This window comes from Plectropomus leopardus, chromosome 11 (genome assembly GCF_008729295.1).
Source record: "Plectropomus leopardus isolate mb chromosome 11, YSFRI_Pleo_2.0, whole genome shotgun sequence".
Taxonomy (NCBI): Eukaryota; Metazoa; Chordata; class Actinopteri; order Perciformes; family Serranidae; genus Plectropomus; species Plectropomus leopardus.
The window spans coordinates 10,808,457-10,822,330 of record NC_056473.1 but is presented as its reverse complement, the minus strand read 5'-3'; the positions used below and the strand labels follow the sequence as shown (position 1 = coordinate 10,822,330).

Below are 13,874 nucleotides of genomic sequence, written 5' to 3'. Positions count from 1 at the left end.
TTTAGTTAAGGGTATATGCAAGTATATGGTGTGTATCCACCTCTTTTCTGGTTGTATAGTATAGCATATACCATATACATATAGTATACCCACGAAAAAAGCCACTGAAATACATAGAGGAGTGTATCTACGACCTACCCACCCACCGAATAGTACCCTCAGCTTATCAGCTACCACTATACCACTGGGTAATGATGTCAAATATTAATTAGCTGAGATGGGGAAAATTTGGTCTCATGACCCTCTCAGTATTTCTCAACTCCTGCACCTCTAAAGGTCTTTCTCGCTGAAGACATTTTGACTTATCACAGTAGGAAAAACAGAAAACAGTAAAATTACATGGCTGCTATTTGACTGCTTCAGTTTCAGGATCATGGTATAGTGCGTGCTGATTCACTGCCATGATGATTTACTGGAACATTTGTATACGACAGAGCCATTTTTAATGTTTTTAGAGGGCTGAGATTATGTAAGTGTTTTTCCAAATATGACAGGTCAAAATGGTCAAAAAATGTATTCCGTTATTCAAGTTCAAGTCTCAAGCTTACAGAGGGAATTAGATAAACATAAAACAGGAAAAGTTATTTTGGTGACAAAGGTCTCAGCAACATATATTTCTACTGTCTGTCTTATAAAGAAAAGCAACAGTGTAGAACCGTATGCGAAGTGTAATTTAAACAAAGACAAAGATCCACATTTGTACAATTACGCTGGGGAACATTACCAACAGCCTTAGAGGCTGGTAGGTTCAACAACACTCCAGAGGAGGACAGATTTTGTTTTTTTGTGTAACAACACAGGAGATATTGAAAATGAGTTTCATTTCTTTTTTTGTTGTCCCACCTATGAAGACATAAGGGATGTACTTGTCATTAAAATGACCACCGTTTATGTGATTGGATGGCAATGAAAATTTTGAGTTAAAATTTGAGTTTTAGAAGGGGAACCTTTTTTTGTGGTATACTTCATTTGCCGGGCTTGCAATAGAGGACAGTATTTTGTTTGAGGACTGAGCATTAGCCAAAATAACATGATTGATAACTGCAACACTATTGTAATGGTTTCTTGTAAACTCACGAAAGTTAGGCACATATTTGTGTGCTTGACACAAAATTTAAAAAAAATCAGTCAATCAGAATATTACTAAAGCACCTACAAAACCCCCCCCAAAACAAAACATACTTTTTGTATGATTTGTTATTTTCATGATTTGGGTGGAATGGCCCTTTAATTTTTCCATATATGTATCTTATCACGGATCAACAAGTTAACACACCTTGTTTTGTTGAACTGCATCCTCATATTTCGTGGGATTTTTTTAAAAAAAAAAAAACAACACCTTTTTGTAACATGACTTGACAGAATTATGTAACTATAATCTAAGGCAGTGCTTAAGTGATACTAAAACCATTATGTCTGCACATTTCCTTATTCCTCATATTGCCTGGAATGACCTGGAAGAACCGCCCCCACAGACCCCATGTTGGTTCCGGACCACACTTTGGGAACCACAGCGCGGGGCTGCTCCACCGCTCCCACCGCCCGCGGAAATATCTCAGTGCGTCGGCGAACAGACGACACAACTTGTTTCCCTTTTCCTCCACTCTCCTCGTATCGGCTACTACTTGCTGTCTCCTCGCACATACAGTTGCATCGCCGGCGGTGAATGTAGAGTGGGAGGGGGAATCATTCCTCTCCGTACCCGGTCGCTGTTGGTTCTCCTTCAGTGCGCGCTTCTCTCTCTCTCCCTCCCTCCCTTCCAAAGCTTTTCCTCTCCTCCCTCGGTACAACCTCCCGGGTTTTCAAACGCGATGACAGTCAAGGCGTGAGCGGATCCCACAGGTGTGTTGCTGCTGCCAACTGAGCCGCGGTTCCTGGAGACACACACCTGGAAATTACCATGTGACTCGGCACCTGGGCGTGGAGAAAGTCCCTGATATTCAAGCCACTGAGTCTTTTGTTGAGGAGTTGCCCGGGTCGCCTTTCAACAGGAATCCAAGTAGCTCGTGTTTTCTACGGAATAGTGCCTTTCTGAAACCTCTCACAGGACGTGCGAGGAGAGTAAAATGTGAACTTGAGTCTTTGTTTTTTCTTTTTTCTTTTTCTTTTTTTAACTATTTGACCAGAGGGCTCTACGATATCTGGACTGTTCCTGGTTGTGCAACTACTCTCTTCGCTGTTTTTCCTCCAAGGTGAGTTCCGGGAAACCGGTTGTATCCCAGACTAACAATTTCAAACCTCGTTGCAAATGAGCACTAAGTTTTGATAGTGTATTATACAGCTTATCGATTAGACATGGGGCGTAAAACCATAGAATTTGCCCGTATGAACGCTGCTCTTTTATATGTCACTGCTGTATTTATCGTGTACCACCGGAGCATAGTGTAAACTACGAACGAATGCATCGCAATAATCATGAAATGTGTCGGAGATACTTCTTTTAAAGAGGCTGAAATAACACCTGAAGCACTGCTCTTGTGCAGGAGTTGTGAAATGTGTCTTTAGTTGTAGCCATGTCTGGCTGCAAAGTTGTTCTACTGTTCAACTCAACAGCTGTGTGTTTGCAGAAAACAGCCCCCTGTGGACATGCTCTTCCCTAAACCATTTCATGTCAGGAGCATTGCATCTGCGCAGAAGCCGTGTGTCCCCGCACATAGGCAATTTCAGTGAGAAATGAGCACGTGAACTGTGTTCCTCACCTCTGGACAGTGGGCTGTACATCAACAGCTGAGGGAGGACACGAGAAGTAGTCAGCATTGCCTCTTGTTTGCTTTGCTTCTTCCCTCTCTTTCTTGTGGAGAACAAGAAGACAGAAGCACTATTCATGTCCCTGTTGAGTCTCCTGTCAGTCTGTATCTCTCAGTCCCTGGCGCGGCCCTCATCTGACCACTGTACTGCCTTGTTGTCTTTCTAAATCACCCTTTTATACCCACAGCCGTCTTCCGCCCCAGACCTACTGTACATAGGATGCTCCATCTCCTGGGGATTATTCCTATTAGATAACATTATACAAGCGGTCTCATGGTGGGGATGGATTAGTGCGGGCAGGGGGCACGTGGAGACAGGAAAAGAGGCTGCTGGTGGCAGTGATGGCGGCTGGAAGGGGGTTAGAGCAGGGGGTCAACCTCGAGTCTCCTGACTGAGCAGGGATGGTTTTCCAATAGATGCCATCTGCTCACATGGACACACACAAGCAAGTGAAGCTGCTTTCTTTCCCCTTTTTCCACCATCTCTCTCTCTCTCTCTCTCTCTCTCTCTCTCTCTCTCTCTCTCTCTGTGCCCCACAATGCTTCATTCAGGGTTTATCTCTCCCACTCTGAATAAATAGAGACACCTTATCTGCGCAGAGGAGAGTGGTGATAAATGTTTTCTCCTGCTCCCCGCAAGGGTGAAAAAGACAAGCGTACCACACTTCTTCATCATAGATGCTCTTTTCAGGGCAAGTGAATAGAAGACATTTCTCATTCAGGTCATGTCAGTGTTTGAGGATTCTGCAAAACAATCCCCAAAGCCGAATGCAAAGTCATACTCTGTAATACAGGGGAAACAGAAAATAACAAACAAAGCAGGCTTTTCCATGAATTCCCCTTCTTCTGGTAATAGGCCACTGGCTCTGGAAATGAAACTTTGCGGTGAGATGCACTGTGAGTATTTTTGGATCTGGCAAAATAGCCTCTGACCAACTGAGAAACGGAGGTGGTGAGCACTCAGCTGTTAAGCTCCTGCATGTTTTGGGTGAGCTCAAGTTCATCATGCCCTTTTTTTTCTGCTGTTGCATGATTTTCTCAGATAGTTTAAACCGTGTCTCCTGGAAGCAAGCCCTGCGTTTCAGAGAGCGCTGCAATATTTTTGAGGTCAAATGAATTTGAACTCATCCCCAGTCTCTTTTGTTTCCTTTGCATTGGATTACTGACTTCTGTCATTTTCATTTTGAAAATAAAACCATAATCCTCGTAAGCAACAAGCAATCCCTTGCCTCCTGTCTGCAGCCTGTAAACAGAAAAACGGCACTAAATGAGCTGATACATGAATAGTGTATGCTGTTAGTTCATCACAAGTGGTTAATTCTAAATGACTACTTACATTTTTTTCTCCTTTCAAAAACATGATATAATCTAAATCATCACATTGCAATGTCAGTTAGCCCTACCTTCACTTTGAATACTGACTGTTGGACAGTGTTTGACCAACATGTCCCTTCTGTGGAGTGGACTTTGTAAACTTCTTGGTCATAAAATAGGTGTGACACACACAAAAGAGACACAAACAGAACACCTGCATTCACAGATAAGTTGTCTTCATATTTATTAGTGCGTAAAAACACACACGTTTCAGCTCCAAGCCATCGTGATCCATGCCACAACCGTGCACCGTGTTCAAGATTTGGAGTTGCTATTTTTCACCATTTGCACATGAGAAAGCCCCATATGCGTTACCTTGTTCCTCTTGCTTATCTAAAGTACACATAGACTTCAGGGGAGTGTGGGCAGATGCGTGAAGGGCGTGTCAGCTTGGCATTAGACGGCTGAAGAATCTGGGGAATAGAGATTTCCCTCAGATTGGAGATAGGGCTTGTCTTTTTATGTCTCGAGGATTATCCTATGATGAAGGGACGTCATGGTGAGGTGGATTTCTGATCTAATTTCGCTGGATTTTACAGCTGCCACCCTTGCCCTTGGTCTTCACCGCCTTAACTACAACAGCATTCCTTTTCTTTATCCGCCCTCTTGCTCCGATGTGGCATTGTTTGTGTTTCACATGCCGAACCCTCCCCGCTCAACACTTCTCCCCATCTGTGCGCTTGAGATCGGCGATAACAAAGCGGAAGTACGACAGACCTATGAGGTGTGATCATGCTAATTCTCATGCTTACTCCCTCAGCAGCAGGCTATGAAGATGGGCTCTGTGGAAGGAGGTAGCAGCCAACCTGCCACCAGCTTTAAATTCACTGCAATCCAGTGCTTAACCTGCTCTGTCTGCAGGCGTCCAAGCCAAGCAATTCTGCCGCACATATTATGGTTAAGTTCAGCTCAGCAGGGTGTACTTTTGCCTCTTTAAAACAACCTTGACAAGTTCTAAACCCACACTGTCTTTCATCCCATGTCCATGACCGACCACACCAAGCACTCAACCCGTTGTGGCTATACTTTCTTCTCCACACCTCTGCCAACTCATGCTGGTTTTTCCCCCCTGCTGCTGCCCTCACTTCTACCTTTAACCATTGTGACTCTTCTCCTACACTGTCAAAGCTTGGAGCATGAGTAAGAGGAACATGATGAATATTGTAAACATGCTCACTCTCTTGAAAGAGATAAATGATTCACGTGGGGAGGGAGCTGCCTTAATTGCTCGGTTGAGAGGTTGTGGGCAGGATGTTCTGCACAAGAACGGAGACATCCTAATATATATTTTTTTTAAAGAGCACGATTGAGAGAGAGAGAGAGAGAGAGAGAGAGGCGTGATATGAGGTTTAGAGAGGTAGGCGGCTACTTGGAAAAAAAAGAAAAAGTTAGCCCAGAGGAAAACGTGATCTCCATTGCCGTTCAAAAGGCGTTCTGTGTTGTTTGCTGTCAGCAGACGCGAGGTTGCACAGCCGAGGACAAAACACTCGTGATGGATACACAATACAGACATCTGCCTCACTCCTTTCTCACCTACTTCCCCATGGCGGCCGAACTGACAGGATGACACAGACGCACAGTATCGCAGAAGCTTTTGATGCTACCTGCTCACTGGAGGCATGTCGACCAAGCTCAGGCCACTGGCGAAAGTTCACACCCAGCCAGCCTTTTCAGCCAGACTGCACAGGAGCAGGTATCTGAAAACTAATCAGCAATGATGAGTGAGGGGTCACCTTGATTCCTATCCTGGGAAATCTCAGTCAGATGCTTTCTTCTCAAGGCTTATATTGGCAGTGGAAAAGAGAGCCGAAAGCTAATTTATTTTTTGCTTTGGTAATTGAGTCTGGCACGTATTGCTATCAAAATGCTATCCATTTAAACACTTCAGAGGGAAGTTGGTCGTGCCTGCTTCAATCAGTGTAATGTGACGGGCTGACGTTTAGTCCGGCTCCTTTGCTTTATGATGAAAAGACGATTCACAGATCTCTCAGACTTTAACATATCGAAGATGAGTCGACGCTTTATTTCTGTGCAAATTGAGGGTGCCTGTGCAGGATTTGGCAGCGTGCTGATATATCTCTCTCAGAGAGATTTGAGTTTTGAAATGGACTTAGGCTTACTGTAGCTGAGGAATAATGGAAACTGTGTGGAGCCACTTATTCCACCTGTAATGCATTTTCACTGCGCTTTTTGTTCGTGGCTGAGAGTTGCTCCATGTTTAGTGCCATTTAATCCTAGCTAAGGCACCAGAGGGTGCAATTCATTTTTATCCAAGTCATTTCACAGTTAATCCTCAAACTGACCAATTTACTCCTGCCAAGATCATTTCTAATTATCACCTCTGCTTTACAGCTAATGTGATGTCCAGCTGGTTTATGTTAATGTGGTCGTTCCAATCAAGTATTGGCCCTCTTTTTTAAAATTTTTTATTTGCTTGAACGCTGGGCCATTAATTATGTAGTACTGAATGTGAGCCTCAGCCAGGACTGGCGGGTGACAGATGCATGAAGGGTCAGCGCACTGGCGGCAGCTGGAGATGAAGGTCACACCAACCTGAGAGCGCAAAGGGGGAAGATAATGTGGCAAACAGAGGAAGACATAGAGGGATGGTCTGTGAGAGTGTCACTTCATAGAAGAGATGAATTATCCTCAGTGATTTAGGTTGTGACTCAGTTTGACTCTGGACAGTCTTATTTTTAATAGATGGTGCTTTAAAAAATACACACACCTCATTGTGTCTCAACCACACACTGCTCCTTTGTTTACAAGGAGAATTAATGGAGAGAAAAAAATTAAGATCTTTGGCACTAGAATTTCTATCTTGCAAGCAACTGCTGTTTATTTATGTGCTTTATTTATACATTTTTTACTCATTTAAACCAGGAAGTTCTAGATGAGTTGCCTAATATTTGCATGTTAGAGCCCCTAATTCTGCATGGAATGAAATCTAGAATCCCATCAAAACAAAACACTTTTGTTGCATTTGCTCCTTGTTGCATTTCTAAATATTTCTGAAATTTGTTTGTCTGTGTCTATTTACATTTGAATTTGACCTTTGAAATTGTTTAGAAAAAAAGTATCTAAAATGAATGGAGCAATGTGTAAAATTTAGGGGGATTTGGTGGAATCTAGTGGTGAGGATTGCACTTTACAACCAGTTGAAACTTCTGCCAGTTAGACTTCCTTTGGTGTTCATTGTTCAGGAGGTTTCATCCGTGAGCTGAATTGTCTGCAGAGGTCTCTTCCTTTGGAACACAAATAGACCGTGTGATTAAAACTGTTGAAACGCTGAATAAAGCCGTTTCACGATACATATCAGCGTTTCCTCTATGCTGTTTGGCATGTCAGTGCCTGCTAATGTGTGCTCACCTATCTTTTCTGAGATGTGTGTCTGATGTGTGACCTTTTTTCTGATCCGAACGTTCAGGAGATTATTACCGGGAGTGAAATTATCAACAGAGGTTTGTGCTTCTCCATAACACATGTGATTTAAACCATCTAAAACACAGAATAAACCAGTTTCATGTTAAAAAATCAGTGTTACTCTGACCCTTTTTGGCCTTTTGGAGATGGGCTAGCCCAGCACCTGCTAATGTGCGCTCATCTTCTCTGATAATTTAAGATCAAGACTTTAAGGAGTTTTTTTCTAATTACGGTGGCTGATGCGTAAACATGGATGGCCCTATCTAGAGCCAGTGTTTGGCTTGTCTGTTCTGGGCTATTGTAGAAACGTGGTGGTGCAGCATCTCCGTAGACAAGGACGCGCTCAATAAATGTCTCATTCAAAGGTAACAACGCAAAGAATTTCATTTCTCCCGGTGGATCCCCCTAAATCATACACACTGGACCTTTAATAATGTTTTAAAAACAATAACGAAATCTGTAGGCAGAAGCTGCTCTGAAATAGAAATGGCACCATAAGATCTTGAGGAAACATATGCTGTCCTTATTATCTTTGGCATCTGCTGAAACCTGCTGGCAGCTGGAAATGGACACGGGGGTGTGAAGCGCTGCTGGAGGTTGGGTGTCTGTCTCTCGCTTGTCCGTTTCAATCAAAATTAGAATGCAGGCAAGGCTTTGCGAGGGAAAAGAGGAGATGTTCTTCATACATACCTGTGCCTGTGAACCTTGCAGGTCCTTTTTAGCACTCAAGTACTGTTGGTCATTATGTCTTTAAAATTAAATCTGAATTGAATGAGAGGTTTTGTTTTTAAGATGTTTCTCCTTCAGCTGCACGTTACACAAACAGGGAGTTTGTGCATCTATTCCTCTTCTGTGCTGTTATTGCATCAAGCTGGGGTAACACAGTGTATAGGCAAGGCTTTCTATACTATAGTCCATAATAAAATGGCATAATGAAAATGAAATCATTTCTCCGTCAGAGTCATGTCCTTGTCTCTGTTAAATGAGGTGGGTATCGTGGCCTTTCAGTAGCCTATGATCCAAGAGGGACCTATTAAAATCTGTTCATACAGCAATTGTTAAAGTTACACAGAATCTAGTTAAATGCCACTGGCTCTGTTGCTTCTCATCTGTAAACTGACAGACCATTTTAGTGTGGCAGTGGTCTCGGCAGCAGTAATAACACTGCCAAAGATACTGCCTTAACCTTAGAGGCTGACATTTTGTATTGACCACCGATCGCTAAAATTTGTGGTTGCTAATGTCTGAGGTGGGATTTTCTAAGGTAACAGTGAGGTTTTTACAGATACATTTGAGGATTTTTTTTCTTTTTCTTTTTTTATTGATCCCCATTGGGAAATGAGTTGCCCTGTGCAGCAGCAGAGGGATTCATCAGGGAAAACGACGAGGAGAATATAAGCAGGAAAACAAATAAAATCTAAAAACAGCAAAAATAGGCATAAACGGAAAATATGTAATAAAGCTGTGAAAATGATGCAGTGTGGTGCTTTGTCAAATTTTGACTCAATCCCATACGCCTCTACCACTTATCCCTCCGTTTTGCACGTTGACGTCTCGGGGAAGGGTGTCCTGATTCTTGTTGGGTTAGAGGTGTAGGATGAAGTTTTAGAGCTATATGGCTCTCCCAATGGAGGCTCCCAGTGGAGGTCCGAGTGCTGTGAGAAATCGTCCGCATGGTGGTATCACAAGTAACAAAAAGAAACCTTAATTAAAAAATATTAAATACAATACAATAACCATCGTATCGTTTAGTTTAATGTGGTTTAATGTAATATGGTCCTTTTCTTTATAACAAGCATAAGAATTGCCGGTAATATGCCGATGTTTCAGTAGCTTACTAGCTAGCTAAATGTTACATTGTTTTTGCTGATATGTGCATGACAATCCTGCATTTCGAATGATTTCCCTGCCTTATCCCCCCTTCTTTTGATGCAATATGATGCCTGAAATATACAGTAACAACAGTCCAGTAGTGACGTTGCTGCACTTGTTACTGCTCCTTTAATATCAGTGCAGACTAGCACTATTTTATTTTATTAAATTTTTTAAAAACAATTAATAATAATTTGTATTTTTGTAGATAAAGCTTTTTTGTTTATTTACTTTACATTTTACTTAGAGAACACAGAAACCAAAGTGATGAATAAATGTCAACTGGGCACAAAGCACTTAAAGCACTTAAAGATAAACAAAAATTATAATAAGAATGAGGATAATGATACAGGGGATCTTTATACATATATACATACATACATACATACATACATACACATGAACACACATGAACACACATGCACGCATACATTCTTTTACCTACATACGCATACTCACGTGCACATTCATTTATGTACACATTCTAATCATAAAAGAAGCTTTTTTAAAATGTGTTTTGGCCCTCTGTCCATGCACAAACTGTGCTAAATGTCACTAAAATTGAAGCTTTCGTAAAAATCTTTTTAGGGTAAAGACTTTCAGAAAGTCAGTTTTCAGTGTAGACAGGAAAAATAAACAGAGTTTTTGGCTTGTAACCTCAGCGTGTGGGCCATTATCTCCTTTGTGACGTGTCACAAAAGAGGCGTCATTTCAAGCAATGGCGGATGTGACTGAAATAGTGCTGATTCCAACCTTGCTAACAGCACTTTATACAAGTTACACATTAATGTACAGTTACATCTTCCAATATACTGAGGAACGGAGGCATCGAGAAGTGCTACGGAGGTCACTGCTCCGAGTAGCCTTCCTGTAATTGCTTTTTTCAGGCTGATGATTGGCCAACTTCCTCTTCTTCTCTGCATGGTTTTAGAGTTAGGATAATATCCCTGCCTCTTTGTTTGGCATGCTCTTGACAGCGTGATGATTGTGTTTTTGCTCTTTTCATTTTGGATGGGGACTTTTTTTTTCAGTGCTTGTGTGGATGGGATTTTTTTGAGAACCAAGTAGAGAAAAACCCTATTCACAAACATTTCTGTGTCCATGTAGACTAGGCCTCAAGTTGTGAATGAATTGTGAGTGTCCATGCTTTTCTGTGGCCATCATCAGTGTCATTGTGATAATAGCATTAATGCCATAATTGCGTCTATTTTAGGTATAAAATCATAACAGACCACTGCTGACATATCAGGGTCTTGATGGGCTATCCCTTTTCACAGGGAAATATTTCAACTTCTGCTCCTTGTAACTCTGTTCTGATGGTCAAATGGGCACTAAAAAATGACAAATGAAAAATAAGATAGGATTGGGCCTTTGTTGCACACCTCTTTGGAAAACAGGCTCATGCAGGCCATTAGCATGAGTCAGGCCTGTACTTTGGCAGTGACCTTGTTGAGTTAGGGCACTGTGGCTGACTGAAGGCAGTAGGAGTGTTCACCTCCCTGGCTTGGTTGTGATCTAACAGGAATGTAAGCTATGCCTGATCAGCCAACCATGACCCTTGTGCTAGAGCAGTGTGGAAGTATTCAGTGCCCTTGTGTTAATAACTTCCTGTTTATGTAAACATCTCCATCTCTGAACATACTGTCTAGTTCCCTTTATCAGCATAACAGAATGTCTCTTCATCCATTCTTTTGCGCTCCATAACTCCTGTTGAATCTTTTTTTTTCTTTTTTTAAAACTTTATTCTTTGTCTTTTTCTTACTCAGTGTGTCTCTAGTCTAGGTGGATATTAATCCTGGTGTTTCTAACCTGCCTGGGGCTCAGAGCTGTCTCCTGAAATGCAGATCTGTGGAGGTGTCATCATAGCTCTATGTCTTGGGTGTCTTCGCTTGCCCCCCAGCCTCGCTCTCCTATTCACGCAGCCGTGATGACATGCATTATTCCTCACTGACTCATCTGGGCAGCCTCAAAGCTGCCCAGTTTTGGTATCCCCTCTCAACTTTATATGCAAAAAAGGGAAGCTGTTAGATGTATTTTATGCTGGTGTCTGCAAATCATGTAGACATGGTATCTGCATTTTTTCCTTCCGTCTCCCTCCGCTTCCCTAATCTGTACACAGTGGGTCCAGCATGTGATGGTCACGGAGATAACTTGCGCTTCTCACATGGATTATTTTGGTCCTGTGACACTCTGTTTCCCAGTGTTCCCCTTTTCACAGATCTGTGTTTACACTCAGTTTTCAGCCTCTAACTACAGCAAATGACAGGCTTAGGAGAAATGACATCAGAGTCGCAGCCACATGCCCCTGTAAGAATGCCTAAATATTTACAGGCCCTCATAACACATGCTAGCCTACCACTCAGCCTCCCATTTGTACGGGCTGTAAGTTTTTAAACTCAGCCCTGTGGTCGCTTCCTTCTGCTGAAGCTACGTCTCTTCTACGTCCTGTTTGGGCTGGTCCCACGTCATTGATCCCTCCGTGGAGCTGGGCTCTTTAATTACAGTCATTAGCCGGAGTAGATCTGCTGCTGGGGTTAGAGAACCTTATTACCAAGACCTTGTCTCTTTCCTCCCCACACTGCGAAAAGCCTAATGCTGCTCGCTAGTGCATTTTCTGAAAACAAGCTGCAGTTACAATGTTTACAGAAAACAGGCTGCCAAATTGGATCCCCAAATCACACAAGTCTCACCAGGAGACATTTTCCCCTTCTACTTTCATCCTCTTTCAATTGGATATGGAGGAGAAGTGTGCAGCTTTCCAATAACAGATTGGAGCAAAGTGGGGTGTAAGAGGCCATGTCAGTGTGGCGCTGCTTGTTTACTGGTGGACCGGTGCCGACTGGTGGCGTGACCAGACCGGAGAAGCCATTTATCCACCACTCCAGACCTCCATTAAGATCTCTCTGTAGTCCTCCCTGTTGAGATGTACAGTACACTTCCACTGACACGTCTCTCCTCCTCCGCCTCCCTTAGCCAGTGTTTTTATTTTTAACCAAGTTCTGTTCTGTTTCACTTCCAGCCTCTGTTTTTGTCTGCCGTCAGGATGTCATCACACATTCCTCTGTGTCTGTTGTTTAATTAGTCATATGGAGTTGCTCTCCTCTTTGGGTAATGGAAAAAATTACCTTACATCTTGGTCCCATCGGGTCCTTACATGTCTCTCCACCTTCCGACTTGAAAACAAAACATTATCCCCCCCTGAGCAGTGTGCTAAAACCACACATCTGTTTTGCACATAAGATCTAAGCAAAACAGGTCCTAATTAACAAAAACAAGGGAGATTAAATATGGTCTAATTCCAAGTGATAGTCTTTTTTTCTGTATGGGAAATCTGATTAGACCGGATTAAAGTGACCTGTTATTTTGTTTATGTCTGCAGTGTTGTGATGCACAGGATCTTTGCCAGGCCTGACCACACCTTAAAGTCCTGGTTATAGTGTCCATCCAGTATTGATATTGTGGCTTCACAGCGTGTGACAACAAAGCTGGCTGTTTTTATATTATCTGTAGGATTAGTTTTTGAGATGGCAGAGATGGTGATGTGTCCTTTCTATTAATGTCACAAGAATCGATGCTTCAATACCAAGTTGATGAATCCTGTTAATGTCACTGTACTTGTTTTCCTCCAGTAACGCAGGTAGTGTAACATAGATGCAATTTTTCAGGACCAATTAGGGCGGCATATACGCCGACAAGTGCTCTAGTCTGCAGTTAAATGCCAAAGTAAGAATAAAAACACCTACCAGCATGGAAAAACAATAACACGTAGACGATGTTGTTAATAGGCTAATAGTAAGACAATTGTCAAGAAATAGTCAAAACTGAACATAATTTAATCTATAAGGGTAAACATTGCCAGAAAAAATATTCTGTATATTATACAGCCATTTAAAATAAATAATCACATTTTTCAATGACAAAATCCTAATTCAATACTGCTGAAATGTGTACAAAACATGACAACAACTCACTAAATAAAACTCAACCTTTATATCGAAAACAATATTCTTTTTTTTTTTATTATTATTTTTTGGGCCATTTTGCCTTATTGATAGGACAGCTTAAGACAGACAGGAAAGGTAGGAGAGAGAGGGGGAATGACATGTAGCAGAGCGCCACAGGCCGCTGCAGAAACCTCAGCCACTCTACCAGGTGAGCTAGTCACACTGAAAACTATATTCTTCAGGAAAACAGGTCTTTAGCTCAGAGATGTGCCCGATTATTACAATGGTATTTTCATTATAAGAAGGCAATCACACGAAATAATAATAATTTAAATGATAAGTTCAAGTGAGTGGTATTTCTGATGCTGACTTGCAAGTGTAGCAATGTTCAAGCGACTGGTCATAATCACGCAAATCCCTTAGGCATATCATGAGGGATTAATAATAACATTTTAAATTAGATTTAAATGTTTTCTTTAAAGGAGTGAATTTTTATTCTTTTAATTTATTTTTT

General features: G+C 41.9%; 1 protein-coding gene across 2 annotated transcripts in view; it reads left to right on the top strand.

The window, feature by feature from the left end:
* Nucleotides 1-1,503: 1,503 nt before the first annotated feature.
* The window catches only part of plxnb2b (plexin b2b), a 151,767-nt gene continuing 139,396 nt past the window's right edge, over nt 1,504-13,874 (top strand). For both annotated transcript variants that reach the window (XM_042496047.1, XM_042496046.1), the window contains exon 1: nt 1,504-2,192. The gene's annotated coding sequence lies outside the window, so the exon portion shown is untranslated. The remainder of the gene's footprint in view (nt 2,193-13,874) is intronic.